Source organism: Balaenoptera acutorostrata, chromosome 13 (assembly GCF_949987535.1).
Source record: "Balaenoptera acutorostrata chromosome 13, mBalAcu1.1, whole genome shotgun sequence".
Lineage (NCBI taxonomy): Eukaryota > Metazoa > Chordata > Mammalia > Artiodactyla > Balaenopteridae > Balaenoptera > Balaenoptera acutorostrata.
In genome coordinates this window covers 50480432-50488169 of record NC_080076.1, presented here as the reverse complement: position 1 = coordinate 50488169, position 7738 = coordinate 50480432, and the positions used below count along the sequence as shown (strand labels likewise).

General features: G+C 37.8%; 1 non-coding gene across 1 annotated transcript; it reads left to right on the top strand.

The window, feature by feature from the left end:
* TRNAA-AGC (transfer RNA alanine (anticodon AGC)) lies at window positions 1-72 on the top strand. The gene has a single exon. It is a non-coding gene; the product is annotated as a tRNA-Ala (tRNA).
* Window positions 73-7738: the final 7666 nt, after the last annotated feature.

The following is a 7738-nucleotide window of genomic DNA, read 5'->3' as shown; positions in this document are numbered from 1 at the left end:
GGAGGTGTAGCTCAGTGGTAGAATGCGTGCTTAGCATGCACAAGGCCCTGGTTTCAACTCCCAGCACCTCCATGTTTGATGGCAGCAAAAAACAAAAAAACAAAACATGGCCCTGAGCTGACGTGATGTCAAAGCCTTCATCTTGGGACTTCCCTGGCAGTCCAGTGGATAGGACTCCACGCTTCCACTGCAGGGGGCACGGGTTCGATCCCTGACTGGGAAACTAGGATCCTACAGATCTGGCATGCTGCATGGCCAAAAAAAAAGAACAAGACTAGGAAGCATATCATTGTTATTATTCAACATTTTCCTGGACATTATATCTAATCAATGTGATAACACTACAGAAACACATGATCTACTAATTTATTCATTCAGTCAAAAATATTTATGAAACACCTACTATGGGCCAGGCATTGGCCCATATATATGGGTATAGCAGTGAACAACAACAAAAGATCCCTGTCTTCATCAAGCATCATTCTAGAAGAGACAAATTGAAATGTGACTCTCAGCATTTCACCTAGTTCAACACTTTTATCTTCGCTTCCTGACTTCACCTGTTTTGATTTTTTTTGCCTTGGCTTCCTGACTTCACCCTTTTTGGTTTTTCCCCCTATCTCTCCAGCCTCTCCTCCTTCTCTAGTTCCTTTTATTGGCTTCTTTTTCTATGCTACCATGAAATGCTGAGGTTTGATATGGGTTCTTCTCTCTTTACTGTACCTGCTCTCCTTCCATGATAACATTTACTCCCATTACTTCAAGTATAATCTATACTGTCAAGAAATGCAGGTAGAAAGGTAATATAAAGCCTAGTTTTTGTTTCACTTTCAAGTTCCATTTGATCTTTCTTGAACTCTTGATCTTTTCCATCAGAGCTGCTCCATCTCCAATCTTCCCCATGACTGTGAATGCAATCATCATCCACCCAATTTCTCAAGCTAGAAATGTGAGTCATTCTTAACACCTTCTACTCCCTAGGCTACTTTACTCAATTTACCACTAACACCACAGATTTTTACCTCCAAGATATACTTCAAATCTGTCCACTGCTACCAACTTATTTCAAGCCGCCATCATCTCTCACCTGCAAGAGCCATCCAACTAGTTTCTTTGTTGCTTCTTTTGCCTTCCCCAAGTCCATTCTCCATATAATAACTAGAATGGTCTTTTAAGAATGTACATTATGCAGAAAATGATGGGGGTACATCAAAAGGATACAGGAAACAACTTAAAAAGGAGTTCTTACTGTCCAAATCTCGGACAATTTGAGAATCAAAATAAGTCATGGCAATTACTGATCATAGCCCATTGACTAAAAAAGAATGCATGAATCCATGCTGATACATACATAAGAGAAATGGGAAAACTATTTCTTTCAGTAGAGTGTCAAACAATAATGTAGAAGAAATGAGTTTTAAAAAATCACTATTTTGCGGCCATCATAGTAATAATTGATTCAGCCAAGTCATTAATGGATGTTAAAATTAATAAGGCAAAGCTTGATGAAGAACAAGATATTTATATAGTCTCAAAATATGTCCCACCACACTGCTTATTAAATACAAAGAGGAAAAATAGTTAACTTTATGGTGAGAAACTTGGCGTATACCAACATAAACAAGTGATCAAATTTAAGGTAAACAGTAATAATGCAAACTTACATAATGTATCTCCTAATGTGACACAGAGGACATAACATCACTCATGCAGTATTCCTGTCAAAATGCATAACCTGAATCTGATCATGAGGAAACAACAAACAAACTCAATTGAGGACATTCTACAAAATAAAGGGCCTGTTTTTTTCAAAAATGGCAATATCATGAAAAAGAAAGGCAGAGAACTGTTCTACACTGAAGGAGACTGAAGAGATATAAAACTGTATGCAATGAATGATTCTGGATTGGATCCTGGATTAGAAAAAAATTTGCTATAAAAAACATTATTGGGGGCTTCCCTGGTGGCGCAGTGGTTGAGAATCTGCCTGCCAATGCAGGGGACACGGGTTCGAGGCCTGGTCTGGGAAGATCCCACATGCCGCGGAGCAACTGGGCCCGTGAGCCACAATTACTGAGCCTGCGCGTCTGGAGCGTGTGCTCCGCAACGAGGGAGGCCGCGATAGTGAGAGGCCCACGCACCGCGATGAAGAGTGGCCCCCGCTTGCCACAGCTAGAGAAAGTCCTCACACAGAAACGAAGACCCAACACCGCCATAAATAAATAAATAAATAAACAAAAACAAAAACAAAAAACATTATTGGGACAAAATTGAAAAAGATCTGTTGATTAAAGATCTGCTGACTAAATAGTTGTATCAGTGTTAAATTTCCTACTTTTGTTAATTGTACTGTGGTTATATAAGTCCTTGTTTTTAGGAAATATTAAACTGAAGTATTTGGGGGTAATGGGGTAAGTCTGCAACTTATTTTCAAGTAGTTTAGGGGAAAAGTGTATATAGAATTGATTCTCATTATTTGTGGTGATTGTGTTCGATGAAGTCACAGAACACTGAATTAGCAAATACTAAAAAATCGTGACTAGGGGAAATACAGAGTTAGGTTCCTGTAAGCCTCTGGTCATGACATGGGTTTTTTTTCCACCCTTCAATGTATCAACATGTCTTATGTGTTTCTGTTTAAAGATATCTTATTTAATATATATTGTTGATTCATTAACATTGAACTCACAACCAATAGCACTATAACTCATGCCTGAAAGAAGCGTATCTAACACATATATTCTCTGTAAGGCATGTAACCTAGGAACACTAGACAGCACTTCAGCACTGTGCCTGAGCACCATTTTAAACAGTGACATCATCAACAAAAAGTACAAAAATATGAAAAACATGGCACTAAACAGGCTGCAAAAAGGATACTTGTTTACAGTATGAGAGCTAAAACAAGAAGGCAGAGCCTTGTTTGAGCTCACCTGGGAATGTGCACGTTTGGCAACTAAAATTTTCCCTGCTCTGCAAATGTCTGCAAAAGACCTTGCAAGTACCACAGGGCAGGAGGGGAGGAACAAATAAATTTTGGCAGGTAGGGGGTTTGAATTTGAATTTGCAAATACAGAATGTGTGAGGATCGAGTGAGTATGTTTACTATATATGCATACACACACACTTACACACAAAGAGAGAGAGCAAGTGATGAACAAATCAAAATGTTAAAATTGGTGAATCTGGATGGAGAGGATATGGGAATTTTAAGTACTATTTCTTGCAGCTCTTCTCTAAATTTGAAATTATTTCCAAATAAAAAGTTTTCAAACGTAAATTAATTCATTTTTACTCCTCTGCTTAAAATATTTCAATTGCTTTCATTTGCACATCACATGGCCTTTAAGCCCTGAAGGTGGTCAAGACCCTTTTGGCCTCTCCAAAGGTCATTTAGGCCACCCTTCCCCTAGTTGTCTCACAGGCATTCTTTTAATTCCCGGACCACTCCCCTATCTCCATAGCGAAATTAGATCCTATCCATTACCCTCTTTTGAAGCACCTTGTGCTTTTCTTTCATAGCATTTATCATAATTTGTAATTATACATGCAAACAATTATGTGTTTGTATTTCCTAAACGTGTAAAATGATCACTATGAAGACATTTTAGAAGTACGGAACTATGCAAGGGACTTGCTTTAAATGTTGAGGCATGGAAAATTATTTCGCCAAAAGTAAGTTCTATAAGTTATATACAAAATCATACTTCACAAGCAAACAATGGACAAGGATTAGAAAGTAATATGCAAAAATTAGAATTCAGCCAGAATGATAGAATTACAAACGGTTAAATATAGAAATTGTTTTTTTAGGTTCCTTTCATTAAGAAAGAAAAATAATCCTAAATCAAAGAATGATGATAATAACTACCATGTTAGTGCTTAAAGGAACATTTTGGGAAAAAAAAAAAGTCTCTCTAATCGCAGACTGCAGAATAGAATGGAGGGGCAAGGCTGGAAGCATGGACACAGCACAGTTAGTATAATTTAAGCGCGCACACTTGGGTTTGAACTAGAAGAGTGATGGTGGGAATGAGAGAAGTCGATGGATTACAGAGATATTACAGATATGATGCTGGGATTGACAGGATCTAAGACTGATTGAAACAGGGGTGAAAAGGAGGGAAAACTCAAGGTCAGTGCCTAATTTTACATCTTAGGCAACTGGAAAGGGGTTCATTGGTTCACTGAAATAGGTTCATCGAAGAAAAACCAGGTTTGAAGATGATGGCAGAATAAGTTTAGTTTGAACCTGTGGGACATCCAGGTGAAGACAGTAGGCAGCTGTCTACATAAGTCTGGAAACCAGGAGAGAAACTGGGCCAAAGATAGATAGATCTGGAAGTCATAAACATATAGATAGAAATTAAGCCATGGAAGTGAATGTTATCACCCAAGGAAAGTATAGACTGAGAACAGAATGCTGAAATATTACCCTCCTATTAGACACCAGGAATACACAGACAAGACAGAATTCCTGCCCCTGGTAGCCAGTCTAGAGGTTGGGACTGGAATAGGAGTCGGAGAAGCACTCTTTGTCTCTCTACTATGTATTAGATTCTCTCTTCTGGTTCTGAGATGAACATGACACAGTCTCAGCTATCAGGAAGTTCACAATTTAGTGAGAGAGGATAGACAAGAAAAACAACTCAGATAGTACAATGTGCTATGGGAGACGAAAGAGGCACTGAATTCATCCAGTGTAGGCTGTAGCCTGTTGAAGGCCAAACAGGAATTGGCCAGGTAGAACATGTTTCAGATGGGGAAGGTCTTTGAAGGGATGTGAACCAATGTATGAAAAAGCATAAAGTTGAGAGAAAGTTTGGGGTATTTGGGAAATTCCCGTAGTTACCTATGGGCCAGTGGAAGGTTCCCAGCTTGGTGAAGTTCAGTGAAGTTTCTTGGATGCTATGTGAAGGAGACTAGGGAGTACTTAGCTGTGTTTACAGATTTCAATTGTTACTAAGAATACATATTTTAAGAAAAAGCTTGTGTTAATTTTTGACTATGTAAATACTATTCATTCATTGTTAAAAGAATTAGAAAGTACACAGAATTCTTTTTAAAAAGGATCACTTAGTTAACTAATGAGAACCTACTGCATAGCACAGGGAACTCTACTCAATGCTCCATGGTGACCTAAATGGGAAGGAAATCCAAAAACGAGGGGATATATGTATACGTATAGCTGATTCAATTTGCTGTACAGCAGAAACTAACACAATATTGTAAAGCAACTATACTTCAATAAAAATTAAAAAAAAAAAAAAAGGATCACTTAGAGTATCTCCAAACAGAGATGTCCTCTGTTAAGGGTTTGGTGTATAATCTAGATTTTCTTCTGAGTATATATCTAATCTGCTTATTGGTTAAAATTTTGTTTTAATTTACAAAAAAATGGAGTCATACTTTGCATACTATTTTATAACTTCCTTTTTTAAATTTAACAATATACCATGATCATTTTTCCATAAATGTATCTCTAAATGTGTAAATCTTTTTTTTTTTAAATAAATTTTATTTATTTATTTATTTTTGGTTGAGTTGGATCTTTGTTGCTGCGCACAGGCCTTCTCTAGTTGTGGCGAGCGGGGGCAACGCTTCGTTGTGGTGCGTGGGCTTCTCATTGCAGCGGCCTCTCTTGTTGCAGACCACGGGCTCTAGGCATCTGTAGTTGTAGCACACGGGCTCAATAGTTGTGGCTCACGGGCTCTAGAGCACACGCTCAGTAGTTGTGGCACATGGGCCTAGTTGCTCTGCAGCATGTGGGATCTTCCCGGACCAGGGCTTGAACCAGTGTCCCCTGCATTGGCAGGCGGTTTCTTAACCACTGAGCCACTAGGGAAGTCCCTAAATGTGTAAACCTTAACGCTAATTAATATTCCATAGTGTGAATGGATCTCTTATGTTAGGATCATTCAGCTGTATTCACTTTTTCTAACAGCAAGATTTCAAACACTAAAAATTTTAAAAAGTGTCTCAAACTTCACTGAATCTTTAATGAAGCCACCAAAAGTGGAAATCATTCATGAAGTCAAAACTCTTTAAGAGTCTGGACCACAGGAATTCCCTGGTGGTCTAGTGGTTAGGACTCTGTGCCAGGAGCCCAGGTTCGATCCCTGACTGGGGAACTAAGATCCTGCAAGCCACATGGCGCGGCCAAAAAAAGTTTGAGTCACATTCCTTTAAGAGGAAAGGAATGACAGAGTGGTGTTCTGTTGCAGAAAGTATTTAAATGCTCTGATGCAAAACATAGATACTGGACTAGGTTCAAGGTATAGAACTTGAAGGCACACAGTTGTTCCTGGCTCGCTTTGAAGCTGAGGCCATAGCCATCTTAGTCAAACAGTTATGTTTTCTCCGGCAGATTTTTTCAGCTGGTCTCATTTCACTGATAAAGAAGGCTTCCTACTTAAATTCTAGAGTAGTAAACTTTTATTCATTTTGTGAAGAGACTGTATGTACTTGGAAAATCAAATGGACAATAAGAGTAACTTACATTGTCCACTCGATAACTGTACCCTAGTTAAATTATGTTTCTGTGTGTTTGTATGTAAAATAGTAAAATATTCAGAACATAAATTTTTTATTTGTTCAGTTTTGTTTTATTACCTGAGTTGATAAGCAGAATAGTTGGACAATTAATGACTTAGTCCCTCATTTAGAAGGAGCTGCAATCTGAATGTTTGTGTCTCCCCAAAATTCGTATTTTGAAATCCTAATTCCCAAAGGTGATGGTATTAGTAGGTGGGGTTTTTGGGAGGTGTTAAATCATGACAGTGGAACCCTCATTAATGGGATTAGTACTCTGGACTAAGACAGAAGGTAAATGAATAAGTATTTTTCAACATCTTTAATTTTACAAATATTTTAACAGATAAATCTAATAAAATCAAGATATAATCTTCCCCCTACATTTTTTCTTTTCTTACATAGAGACAGAACGCATTTTGCCTTCCTATGTATCCTATTTTATTATTATAAGTTTCTATAGGAAGGAAATGTAATAAACATAATTATTGCTAAACTCCAAATGTCAGGACAAGTGCTGGGTAAGGAGGAGTATATTTTTTTCAACTAGAAAATTAAAGTTCCCATTAGCAAGGCAAATTATAAAGCAAACATAAGAGAAAAATGTTCAAGGTCACCTTAAAGAGAAAGTATACTTCCTCAAGTCAAGCCTCTTAGTAACTTGATAGAGGTTATTTACATACCTAAATAAAGTATGTGAGTTGGAGGTGGGGTTTAATGGAAGTTTAGAAAAGGGTAGTTCTCAGAGCAAACTTCTGAGCCTTCCTTCCTCTAGCATTCACTGAACTATACTACACGGAGAGAGAAAAACCAAGGCTCAACAATTTGCCCATCTAGTAAAGAGCAGGTCTAAGATTCAAACCCACTAGATGGTTTTGCTTCTCTGAAAATGTTGCGTGATTCCATTTAATTCATTCACTTAGCAAATATTTATTAAATACCTTTTCTGTGCAAGGCATTTTGCCAGTGGCAATAGAGGATATAAGATGAATCAGACATTTGTGGAGTAGTAGAAAGAGATGTACTTTGGCTTCACACAGACTTGTTAGATTCCCAGCTTCATGGATAAATTACTTTTACAGTTTTTAAGTCAGTAAAATGAGGTGGTAAAGAAAGAAAGAGAGGGAGGGAGAGAAAGAAAGAAAGAAAGAAAGAAAAAAAGAAAGAAAGGAAGAAGGAGAAAGAAAGGTAGCTCCTAAGACCAGCA